The 13,414-nt window shown below is 36.8% G+C and overlaps 1 long non-coding RNA gene across 1 annotated transcript; it reads left to right on the forward strand.

Moving 5' to 3' along the window:
• The first annotated feature begins 1,307 nt into the window (after positions 1-1,307).
• Positions 1,308-12,226, forward strand: LOC129460484 (uncharacterized). Its single transcript, XR_008650239.2, has 2 exons — positions 1,308-5,848; positions 11,837-12,226. It is a non-coding gene; the product is annotated as an uncharacterized lncRNA (long non-coding RNA).
• The last annotated feature ends 1,188 nt before the right edge of the window (positions 12,227-13,414 follow it).

Consider the following 13,414-nt stretch of genomic DNA (forward strand, 5'->3'; position numbering starts at 1 on the left):
AAGGACAAATTTCACAATAATTTTTGTGGAAAGTTTTAATATATCTAAGTAATTGATAGAAGAACGACACAGAATATTCAGTTTTCTTGTATTTTTAGTTCTGTAAGAGGTTTTTGGTGTTTTTTTTTAAATCATGAGTGGGTGTTGAGTTTTATCAAATGCTTTTATAGCATCTACTGAGATATATTAAATTTATTAATGTGACATTGATTTTTGAATGTTATATCATCCTTTCACTCTTTGAATAATCCTCATTATCTTGGTTTGCTTTGCTATTATTTCAGATTATGTCATCTATGTATATGAAAGAGATTAATCTTTTTTTAGAATATCCTTATCAAGTATGGGTATCAAGGTTATGCTATTAGAAACAAAGATGCAATATTCATAATAAACTTAGAGGCTCGAGATGATTTATCCTTCTCAACAGTGGATTTACCCTTTGTTCTAGGTGACCTAAACCTGAATTTTGGTTTTGGTGGGGCTCCTTCTACCTCTAGTTCACCCTGTTTCCATACAGCCCTCCAAGGATGCCAACTGAAAACTCGATTTTTTCTCTGGGATCCCTCTACTGGTGGGTCTTAAACTCTAATCTTCATCTTCTCAGCATCATTAACTGCAGAAAATTTTATTACTTGGAAAAATATTATTCCATCCAGGCTTTAGCTTCAAAATTCAGGAACTGTCTTGAGGAAAGACCAGCCATGTGTATAAGGTTCCTCAAGTCTTCAATTTTGTCTCTGTTCCTGAGAAATGCTAAAAGCTTTGCTGATTTCTCTGCTATTTAGGCAAAACTAGGATTCTCAGCTTCTTGTTCATGCCTAGAATTGGAAAATTTCCCAGGGAAAAAGTAACTGTAGATTGTTATTAGTTTTTCATGATTTTCTCAAGAATCAAATCTCCTTTAATCCTTGTTGGTTATGGATCAATGTCTTTAAACAGATTATTTTTTGAAAAATCAACTTCTCTAGTTCTCCTCAGCATTGGTCTGCTGCAAGCAACTTCATTCTTTTAGTAGCAGGAATTCTTATGCTACCTATTCTTGTTCTCTTTACTTTTTAAAAAAATTATTTTTATTTCATGTTCCGTACTGTTAAGAGAATATATATATTCTATATGTATGTTTGTATAAGAAGTTTGTAGTTTTTTATTTCATGTTCCCTACTGTTAAGAGAATATATATATTCTATATGTATGTTTGTATAAGAAGTTTGTAGTTATATATATATATAGTATATATTATATACATTATTTATAAATACAAACTTTTTAATGTTTAGATTTAAACTTCTATATTGGTGGCTCTGGGGAGTAGAGTATGTGTATCTAACTTTTAAAGTCTAATATAAATGGTATATTTCTTTTCTTAGGCAATTCAAGGACTTTAAAAACTTTAACATTAATTATATGTCTCTGACTTAGATATTAGTGTTGTTAAGAACTTTAATTCTATATATCATACCCTGCTACCCATTATTTTTGTTGTATGCAGTCAATATTCATTTAGACTTGAACACATATTTACCCTTTGTGGAGGCTGTTATTTCTTCATAGATGCCTGAGCCTCCATCAGAACATTTTTCTTTTGCCTTTAATATAGATTTATTGATGGTAAATGCACTGCTTTTATCTGAAAATGTCTTTATTTTAAATTAATTTTTAAATAATGATTTCATTGGATATAGATTTATAGATCATTTATTTTAATTACTTTGAAAAATATTATTTCATTGTTTTGTGGCTTATATGAGTCCATTCTCATGCTGCTATAAAGAACTGCCAGCAATCATTCTCATTAAGATGAGAGACCTCTGGACCTAATGTAGATTGTAGATCAGAAGATCCTAAACTTTGAGCCTAATGCTGTGATTAGGTGCGACTTTTGAGAATTGATGGATGGGAGTGGGCATATATTGCATTTGGGAGGAACATGAATAGTCATTGCCTGTCGGGCAGACTGTGTTATGTTGCATTTTTATCTCCAATCTTTCATTCCTACTGTATTCCTGTCCTTTGCCATTTGACTTTATTGTTTCTACTACTAAAGAGGTGGAGTATATTTTCTCCACTCTGTGACTTTGAGTTTGGTCATGTGGCTTTCTTTGGCCAATAAAGGAAAAATGACGGTGTGCCAGTTCCAAGCCTAGAACTGATGAGGTCTTGTATGTCTCACCTGCTCTCTTGTACTTCTGACATAGACATTAAAAGATCACACACATACACACAAAGCTCCCTTGGCTAGCTGCTGGTCCCACAAGGAAGATGAGAAACAAGTGAAGCAGAGATGTCTCGGCCAAGGTGCTAAGCCAAACCCAGCCAGAGCAGTCCAGCTAAGAATAGACACACCATTATATGCCACTAAGATTTTTTGTAGCCTTTTTACTATGCAGAAATAGGTAAACTTCTTGACCAATCTCTATCCCAGCTGTTGTGGTTTAGAGCTTCATCATACCTTACTGAGATTTTTCCAAGAGCCTGCTAACTAGATTTTCTATTTTCCCCTTTACCTTCTTGTCTGTTGTGTACACTCTACTAGAGTTGTCTTCTTCAAATGCAAATGTAATTATCCACAAGAAACATCCATGGTCCTTGGTATATGGCCTCCTGATCCTTCCTTGAAAATGTATCTCTTACTATTCCACATACCCTGCACTCTCATATTCCAGTCTCAGGTTCCAGAGGAGGTCATACTTGTTCGTGTCTCCGAGCCATCACCTTCACTATTTTCTCTGCCTGGAAAACTCTACAAATCCTTTAGGACACTTCTTACATGTCATCTCTTTTGTGATATTTTTACTTGACCTAAAGGCAATCATGCTGTCTTCTTTGCACCCAAACATTTATTTTCTACTATTATTATAGTTCTTATAGAATTGGGGTGATTTGTCTCACTGGGCAGGGGCTGTCTCTGAATTCTATGTGTACAATGTCTAGTATGATGCTTTGACCTCTGCTGAGGTGCAATATTATCTCATATAGATCTAATTTTATCAATTATTGAATAATGTTGAACATATGTAAAGATTGTTGTAAATTATTGATTTCTGTGCAGTGTATATGGTATTCTTGATAAACCTGAAATTTGATTAATCATAATCCTTCCTTTATGCATCAAATAATAGCATTTGTAGTAGTAGAATAAATTATGAATGTAGAAAAATGACAACAATATTTGAAGATAGTTGACATGCCCTCGATGTGTAGATATTGTGATGTGTAGATATATTGAAGTGAAATCTGACAACCAGCACGCTTAAAATTAAAATGTCAAAAATCAATTATGCCTCGCTTTGCATTCAGACAAATTGAACTTTTCAAAATTTATTTGAAGCACATCTTATGTCAAAAGACACCTACTCTATTTTTTGAATACTAGTAAAATGAGAAAACATTTTATGTCTCATTTTAAAAAAGATCATCATACTAAACTTTATCTGCCAAAATGAGACTGAAGAATATCAGAATGTCTAAATATTGCTGTAGTGATTGAACTCTCTTTTACAAAGTTGACAAAGAACAAAGTTGTCTAAATTTAATAGTAGAAAATTGCTGGAACATCTGCCACACAAAGGACCTTGTTTAAAAGAAGCCTGGGGATATAGATGCGAGCAGATCAGAACGAGTTTTGTATGACATGGGTAAGTTTAGACTTTATCTACTAAGCAGAGGCACATTTGCTTGTACATTACAGCATGAGGAGAACAGCTATCTCTATCCTCACTCTTCTTGTTAGAAGATATGCAGATTCTTAAATAGGGCCACCACCTTCAACTTTGTTAGGTAAACGTAGCTGACACTCATTTTGTATTTCAGGCTTGGCTTTTTAAGTTTGAAAGGAGAATAGCATATCCTCTGAGTACGGGGATAAAATGATTTTGGTAGGTGAGTAGTATATCTGAGATTTGTGAGGTTGGCTTTGTTGGAGTTTCTCTCAAGATTAATGGTAGGTAATATTCAAAAGCATTTTCCCCTAGTTTGGGCAGTGCCTGCAGGAGATTCTATTTCAACCTATGCTTCAGTAGACATGTTTCAACTGACAGGGCCCTCTTTTGTTCCCTCACCTTCATCTTTCATCATTCGTTTATTCATTCATTCATTTAGTGGACAGTAGTCACCACCTGTGTGCTAAACACTGAGGATCATACCGAAAAGCATGCTCATTGAGTACAGAAGACAGATATATCAATAAAATAAAAACATGCTAGGAGCAGAGAATGAATATACACACAGGGTGTCATGGAGGCAGCAGAGAGGGATATTACATGCAACCCGAAAAGGCAGAGTGATATCTGAGAAGGCTTTATAGAGGTAGTAGGAGGTAAAATAGAAGGTAAAAGATGTGAGCCGAGGATTAGAGATGAGTAGAAATAGGCCTGGTGAAGAGGGAGAGGAAGGAGGCTGCTATTTCCAGAGAGGAGGCTGGAGATGTCACGCACAGGATCTGCAAGAGGCAGGAGGACAGGATATAGGTTGCAGAGATGAACCAGGTCAGATCACCAGCAGCCTTTGGTGCAGGCCAAGGCACTAGGATTCCTTTCTGAGGACAAACAGGAACCAATCTAAGGTTTTAAGCAGATTGTAACATGATCAAATTTAGATAATTCTGACCACAGTGAGGAGAATGGATTTGAAAGGAATTAAACCAAGGGCAGGGAGGAGATTGTTCGATAGTCCAGGTAAGAAATGGGCCTGAACCAGCAAAAGAATGGAGCAAATGTTTAGAAGGTAAAATAAGCAGACCTTGATTAAATATAGTGGATAAATATAGTAAATAAACTGAAATGCATCTAGAAGCTACCTGTTAAGCAACAGGTGGTCTATGGGGTTTGAGAAGTCACTTTTATGCTTAATAATTTTCCCACTGGCTCTAGTTTTCAGAGTTTTAAGCATTAAAGATATGTACAGGAATAACAGCTTCCAAAATCTATCGAGCTGTCCTCTCCTTTATGAACCTGAAGTGAGTTGTTATGACTTGTTTTTGACTACTGACTCATCTTTTAGTTTGGGGGTTAAACTATAACATGGTTGGAGAGGATTAGCTTTCTTTTCTACTGTTGCATCTGTTTGTCTGGTACTTTATTTCAGAATTTCAATGCCATTTTTCATAAGCAATCTAGGTTTCAAATTACCCTTGCCAGGTTTTTGTACAGGGAGTATTAGCTTCTTAACAAAATTATCTTAAACAATAAATGTTTATCAAGTCCAGAGTATTAAGTCTAATTATCTTAAACAATAAATGTTTATCAAGTCTAGAAAGGAATGTTATAATGTTATGAAAGATGAAAAGAATGTCATACAGTTATAAGGAATGTTACAAACTTATGATGTTATAAAATAAATGTATGTAAACATATGTGTTTATTATCTACTTGTGAATGCATTTTGTAATCAAGACGAGCAATATAACCTGAAACATAATATTTTCATTTAAAATTATCATAGAGGTTCTGAATCCCTTCTTTGCTCTTATTATATATAAATTGATCATATCAGTCATAGCAATGATTTATTTGATACTGGGTCATCAACTCCCTATTATAAAATTATTCATATGAGAAGATACTGACTCAGATTGCAAAGGGAAGGACCACACTGTGATAAAAACAGGCTGTTGACTATTTTGTGTGCCATCGTGTGTTGTGCAGTAAATGTGCTCTCCTATTTGTTTCATTATGGCTGTGTTTTGATCCCTAAAGCTGCTATGTTTCTGATTTGTTTTTTTCTTTATCTGAGAGCAACTGGTTCATTAAAATCCAACAACAACAAAAAGAAAAAAACCTGCTAAGAATGTGTCTGAAAAACGATAACCAAAAGTTACACATCCCACTGTAAAGTGAAGCACGTCAAGGTGAAGTATTATACTGTCACTTTACATTAGCTGGGAGTTGGCTAGAAACACATTTAAATTTTGTTCTAACTAGTGTATTCTGTCAGTTAAATATCTAAAGGGTTAGTTATTTAAGCCATTTTGACAAAATGTAAAAAACACGTGACAACACAACAGTAAAAACATCTTATCTAACTTAAAGTCTGTATTCATGTTTTATTTTTGTATAATGAATCATGCAAAACTTAGAATCTTCAAACAACTCACAGAGATTATCACACAGTTTCTCTAGATCAAGAGTCTGGGATGGCTCAACGATCTACTCAGGGTCTCACAGGATCACAATTAAGGTGTTGGCCAGGGCTGCATTCTCATCTGGCTGCTCGACTGAGGAGAAATTAATTTCTGAGGTCATTCAGGTTGTTAGCAGAATTCATTTCCTTGTGGCTGCATGACTGAGGGTCCTGGATTTTTGCTGGCTGTCAGCTGGAGGCCGGCTGAAGTTTCTGACATTTGAGCTTCTCCAACATGGCTGGCTACATTATCAACCTTGTAAGGAGAGTTTCTTGCTTTTGGGAGGGTCCAGTTTCTCTTTTGAAGACTCACACCTGAATAAATCAATCCCTACATCCAGGATAATCTCCCTTTTAACAAGTCAAAAGCAACTGATTTATGACAGTAATTACATCAGGAAAATTCCTTCACCTTTGTCATATTGTTTTGTCTAAGAGTAAGTCACAGGTTCCACCCAAAATCAAGGGAGGGCATGAACAGAGGGAGCAGGATTCAGATGGGCTGTCCTAGGATCTATCCAGCCAGAGTTTTACTTTACAAGACACTCCTCTTGTTTTATCTTACAATACATTAACATTTGATTACAAAGTTACACATTTCCTTTTAGTGTGAAGGAAGAGAATAGTCAGTTGGGGCTGAACCTATCAATTGTGTCCAGGGATAATGCCATGGACATTCTGTTTGGACCCCCTGCATCTGCCCAGGCTCTTTGTGCCAGACACGTTGGACCATTTGCTCTTCCCCAAACACATCAGGTTTGGGGACACATTTCGTCATGACTTACCATTGCTTGAATGCTTATGCATGAACATCTTCCCTTTCCCATTCTTACTCATTTTTCAAGACCTAGCGAAAATGATACATTCTATATTGGAACTTTGCTGACTTTCTCAGGCAGAGATCGCTATTACCTTCTTTGTTCTCATAATCATTTGCAGAAGTCATTTTCATACCAGCTTTTCTCTGAGGTTGAAGCTGTTTTTTTGTAGGCCTGATTCCCTGCTTCCTTTGTATCAGGAATCAAGGGTTACTCTGTTCCATATCTCCAGTCCCGTATCGCCAGCACAGGACTTAGTACAGAGTAGATACTCCATAAATTAAATTTAAATGAATGAATAAAGAATGAGAATGAGCTAGAGTGATAACAAAATAATTACAGGAAAAATGAAAATTAGAGGAAACAGGTAAACAACAGCGTGAATAGAATACAATGACAGAATTTTACAGGGTTTTATCAGAATTTGAGGATGAGAATGTGAAAGAGAATAGTTGTGAATAAGACTAGAAAGGTTAGATCATGAAACCTTGAATTTGTCAGGCTAGAAAATGTGAACTTCATGAAGATTTGAATCCAGAGGGGAACAGACATAAACTAAAGAGTCCCACAGATATATAATTTCAAATTTTGAAAAGCTCTGTAAAGAAAATGTACCATATGCTGTGATAATAATTAGCAAAGGGCCCTGATCTAGCAGGGGTCACCTGAGTAAGTGACATTTGAGGTGAGACTTGAAGGTTGAGTAGGAGTTACCAAGTGGAAGTGTAAAGAGTTGTATATGATCTGGCTAGAGAGGAAGGTCAGAATCAGGTCTTGTGGAGCCTTTCACACTGTTACTGACATTTTCGTCTTTATCCTACAGTAATGGAAGGACATTGAAGAAGTTTAAGCCAGGTAGACTTGGGGAAAGGATAAGAGAAGGAGGGAGATAGAGAGAGAGACAGAGAGAGAGAGAGGAGACAGAAATAATTTATCTTTTAAAAAAAAGTGTCTGGAGAATACATTAAAAGAGCACCAGAATAGACCCAGGGAGATGACTCTACTTAGGAGATTATGTTAATGGTGCAAGGGGGTAGACTACAGTAACTTGGTCTATGGATGGCAGAGGACCTTGGGATAACTAGACAGATTCAAGATAATTTATGGAGATGAGGTTGACTGGAATTGGCTATGGAGTGTAGAGGAGAGTGGAATGTTTCTAGCTTCCACAACTATATGAATGGTGTTGCTCAGAAAGAACAATGAAGTATGGGCATGTTTGGAAAGTTTGGAGATGAGGGGAGGGTTTAGGTGGGGAAGGTTGAATGGCTTGCTATATACATGTGGGTCTTAAGCTCAGAGGAGAAGTCTGTGTGAGCAAAAATGACATTTCCCACACATCAATGGTAAAATGATTTGTGATAAGGGTGCCAAGACCATTGAGTGAGGGAAAGCAGTCTCTTTAACACATTGTGTTGGGACAGGTGGATATTAACATGCAAATAAATGTGGCTGGACCCTTACCTCACATCATATACAAAAATGAACTCAAAATGATAATTCAAAAGACCTAAATTTAGAACCTGTAACTTTAAAACTCTTGGAAGAAAACAGAAGGGCAAATCTTCATGACCTTGGATTTGGCCATGGTTTATTATATATGACACCAAATACACAAGTAGCAACAACAACAACAAAAATGATAATTTGAACTTTGTCAAAGTTAAAATCATGTATATCAAAAGACATAATAAGGAGAGTGAAAAGGTAGTCCATAGAAAGGGAGAAAATATTTTCAAATAATACATCTAATAAGGGTCTAGTATCTAGAATTTATAAAGAACTCTTACAGCTCAGCAACAAAAAGTCAACCTAAGTTAAAAATGGGCAAAAGATTGAAAAAGACATTTTTTCTAAAGAAGATATACAAATGGCTAACAAACATATGAAAAGATGCTGAACATTATTAGTCATTAAGGCAGTGCAGATCAAAACCACAAGATACCAATTCACATCACTGAAATGGCCACAATTTAAAAAGCAGAAAATAACAAGTGTTGGCAAGGATGTGAAGAAATTGGAACCCTCATATATTGCCTGTAGGAAAGTACAATGGTGCAGCCACTGTAGAGAACAATTTGGCAGTTCCCCCATATGTCAAACATAGAAATGCTATTGTAACTGAGCAATTCTATTGCTAGGTATATACCCTGAATAATTCAAAACAGGTATTCAAGCAAAAACTTGTACACTAATATTCATAGCAGCATTATTCACAATAGTTTAAAGGTAAAAGCAACCCAAATGTCCATCAACAGATGAATGAATGAACAAAATGATATATCTACACTATGGAATATTGTCCAGTCATACAAAGGATGAAATGATGATACCTGCTACAACAATGATGAACCTTGAAAAGATTCTACTAAGCGAAGAAGTAAGACAAAAAGGCTATATATTGTATTATTCCATTTACATTGTATTTAGAATATCCAGAATAGGCAATTCTACAGACAGAAAGCAGATTAGTGGTTAGCAAGGTGGGGGAATAGGGAGGGACTGCTGAAATGAATACAGGGTTTCTATTTAGGATGATGACAAAATTTTGGAACTAGATATTGATGATGGTCCCACAACATTGTGAATGTACTCAATGCTGGTGAATAGTTCACTTTCAAATGGTAAATTTTGTGTGTATTTTACCGTAATTTAAAAAATACATAATGAGATTCAGTGGCATCTAGATGTTGATGAAGGCCTTGTAATGAGGTCACCTAGGGCGACAGAATAGAGTAAGAAGAGGAGCTATGACCAGGGTTTAAGGAATTCTAACAATTTGAGGACAGGTAGAGGAGAGTGCTTCAGTACTGGACATTGGAAAGGGGCAGCTGGAGAGGTAAGAGAGAAAACAGGAAAATGTGGAGGTCGTGGGCAGCTACTGGACGTTTGGAAACAAAGTGGTGGGATCAAATCTTTTTCTTAGAAAAATCGATGTAGCAATTATGTGCAAGGAAGACTGGACGAAAAACTTTTCCTTAGGAAAATCAATTTAGCAATCATGTGCAAGGAAGATTGGAGGAAAAAATTATATGCAAGAAAGATTGGAAGATTGGAAGACTGGAGTATGGTGTGGCCCTTAAGGACTATTCCATGGAAAAGAGAGGTTGGATTGGAACAATGTCATGGGGGTAGAAAAATTTGGCAGGGTGCTGAGGATGACTAGAGAGAGAGGAGGTCTTAAAGCTGGATGGGCTCTTATAGCTTGGTGGTTTGGTCACTGGAAATTTCATGAACAGGAAGATAAGGATTCAATGTTTCTCAGACCAGTGTGTGGGCCATTTTGAGCTGGACAAATGATCAGGTTTGTACCATTTCTTAGCTGTAGTAAGATACTAAATGCAAGAAATTTTTTCTTATATATAAATATATATGGATAGATAAGATAGATATCTATCATATGTGTGTGTGTGTCTGTATGTCTGTGTGTGTGTGTGCATTTCTCTTTCAAATTTCAAGAGTCTTTTCCAAATTTGGGGATTATGCCATACTTTATTAGTCAATGTGTTAAGTAAGTTACATAGACTTACATCTGTACCCTTTTAGATTTTAATGCAAAAAATTATGTGATTATAGGGTTAGAAGGCAACTTAGGGATCATTGATCTAAACTTTTTTTTTTTCTACAACGATGGCAGACCCAGAAGGATCTTTCGTGTTAGTGGAGTCACCAACCCTGAGAGTCTTTTTCCTTCTTTAGTTTTTTTCCTCCCTCTGTCAGTTGTCCCATTGACAATTTATCCATGTTGTCAGATGGCAAACGTATCAGAATGTAGCATTTATTTCATTTATTAATAAAGGACATATGAAATACACACTATGTACTAGCTACTGTTTTAGGTGCTGAATAACACATGAGTTATGACCCTAATGTTTAATTAATTTCCAGTACTCTTTTTGATATTGCTTAGCATGATAGTTTTCTTGGCTGTAGATACAAATAAAAAGTAAATAACATTTTTTATTCTTATAGTATGAGAACTCAGGAGGACTTAGAATAAATCCCACATGGACATGGAATATGGATTTCAAGGTTTAGTTAATGTCATAAGCACATGCACTCAGCATCATCATTCTTTTTTTTTTTTTTTTTTTTTTTTTTTTGATACAGAGTCTCACTCTGTTGCCCAAGATGGAGTGCAATGGCGTAATCTCAGCTCATTTCAACCTTCGCCTCCCCGGGTTCAAGCAATTCTCCTGTCTCAGCCTCCTGAGTATCTGGGATTACGGATGCCCACCATCATGCCCGGCTAATTTTTTTGTATTTTTAGTAGAGATGGGTTTTCACCATGTTGGCCAGGCTGGTCTCAAACTCCTGACCTTGGGTTATCCACCTGCCTCGGCTTCCCAAAATGCTGGGATTACAGGTGTGAACTACCGTGCCGGGCCCATAATTCTTTTCCGTTTTGGATTTAGTGTTAGTAGAGCGTGGTATAACTTTGTGTGGAGTCAGGCAATGGGCTCTCTTCTTTTTCCAGATTATCTGTTCTCAAAGCTCTTCCTTGATACTATTCTTTGAGACGTTGATTCCTTTTGCTTTTGTCCTGAACCTAAGAATTTTCACTTTGTCCTGGTATTTATCAAGCTGATGTTTGGTTTGATGTATGTCAGTTGGCATGCAAGCACAATTTGACTTTCAATATGATTTTGGTATAAAGGGTGCCTTCATCTTGTGGTTCACAATGATGTCATTAGCTAACTCAGGTTTCATCCTATTTAGAGATTAGGAGCTTATTTATTAGATCAATTCGTTCAATTTTTAATGTGGCTAGAAGTTCACAGTCTTATCTGAAGTCTGTGCAGCTTCAGATTTATAATTTTTTGGGATTTACTAAAGATAAGAGTTTGTATATCTTGTACAGTATGACACTTTTTAAACTTTTTTTTTTTTTGAAACAGGATCTCCCTGTGTGGTCCAGGCTGGAGTGCCGAGGTCCGAACACAGCTCACAGCAGCCTCGACCTTTTGGGTTGAAGTAATTCTTACACCTCAGCCTCCCAAGTAGCTGGGATCAAAGACATGTGCTGCTATGCCCGGCTAATTTCTTAATTTTTTGCAGAAACAGGGTCTCACCATTTTGCTAAGGCTGATCTCGAACTCCTGGACTCAGGCAATCCTCCCCCCTCAGCCTCCCAAAGTGCAGGGATTCCAGATGTGAGCCACCGTGCTCAGCCAGCACCATGACACTTTTGATAGGATCCGTGCAGCATCCTGTAATCAGAAACATTAATTGTTCAGCAACAAAACATAGGAATAGTGACATTAAGTGGGATAAAGATTCCTCATGTTTATACTTGTCATATCTGTTTTGTCATCAAATGAGTTGCAAGAAAATTTTTGGTTTTCAGAAGAGTATGGATTTTGGAATCTCAGATAGGGACAGGTTTGCTGGCTTGTGAACAAGGTGAACAAGATGTAGTGTCTGCTCTAAAAGTTCACCTATTGCTTCACATCGTGTCAATTTGGCCTTTTTTTATTTGTTGCAAACTAGCTCAAATGTGTTCAGATTTAAATTTTTAAAAAGTGGGTGTGACTAACTGTCTCAATAATTTAAAAGTCTAGTAGACAGATTTTGGACACGGTTGTATTTAGGGCTCCAGTGATGCCTTTGGCTGGGGTTTTCTTAATCTTTCACATGCCTTTTGTTCCCAGGGTTTCAGTCTCTCTGTCGAATGGCCTCTGCATGCTTTAGGTCACCCCTTGTGATGGCAAAGATGGCTAAAGTGGCTTATTTCGCATTTCAATTTTTTTTTGTTTTTTTTGTTTTTTTTTTTTAAGCTAGTCAAGTGAAGCAGTGGGAGTGGAGAAGAAACAAGGCAGTCTGTAACTGGTTGTGATTAATTAGTTGTAAACACCACTGCACTGGGACCTGCCTCAATGTAATTCTTGTTTGAACATTCCCAGCAAAAATCTTGTGGCATTTTATTGGCTATGTTTGGGTCACATGCCCACCTTTGAACGAATCACTGAGGTCAGGGGTATGTGATGTCCTGATTGGGTTGGGCTTGGGCCACCTGATTCATCCTGGGACCAGGCAGATCAATCAGGTGAACTGAGCAGGTGGAGCTTTCTCAGACAAACCAGGAGCTGCCGCGAGGGTAAATGGGAAACACTGGGTGGCAAAAACCGGAAATTTTTTGATCCAGATTGACCCTGGATTTTCTTTGTAATTAAAATTCTTCTGGTGGAATACAATGGGGTTACGTTCAATATATTTTAAGCTATTTCTAGCTCTCCTGCTTATTGTAGCAAACTATTTGTACTCTTTTATATAACAAAATATGTAAGAGCCTGCGAGTCTAAAACCCAATTGAACCTAAATTTTACTCATCATCAAACTGTCATTTGTTAGAAACCCATCGTATCTTCAGCCACCATGTGGCATGGCTTAAGGTTTTGGGCAATAACTTCAGAGATGCAATACTTAAAGCCCATGCCAGATTGTCTTTTTAGTCCAGAACTGATAACGCAAAGCCC

Source organism: Symphalangus syndactylus, chromosome 13 (genome assembly GCF_028878055.3).
Source record: "Symphalangus syndactylus isolate Jambi chromosome 13, NHGRI_mSymSyn1-v2.1_pri, whole genome shotgun sequence".
Lineage (NCBI taxonomy): Eukaryota > Metazoa > Chordata > Mammalia > Primates > Hylobatidae > Symphalangus > Symphalangus syndactylus.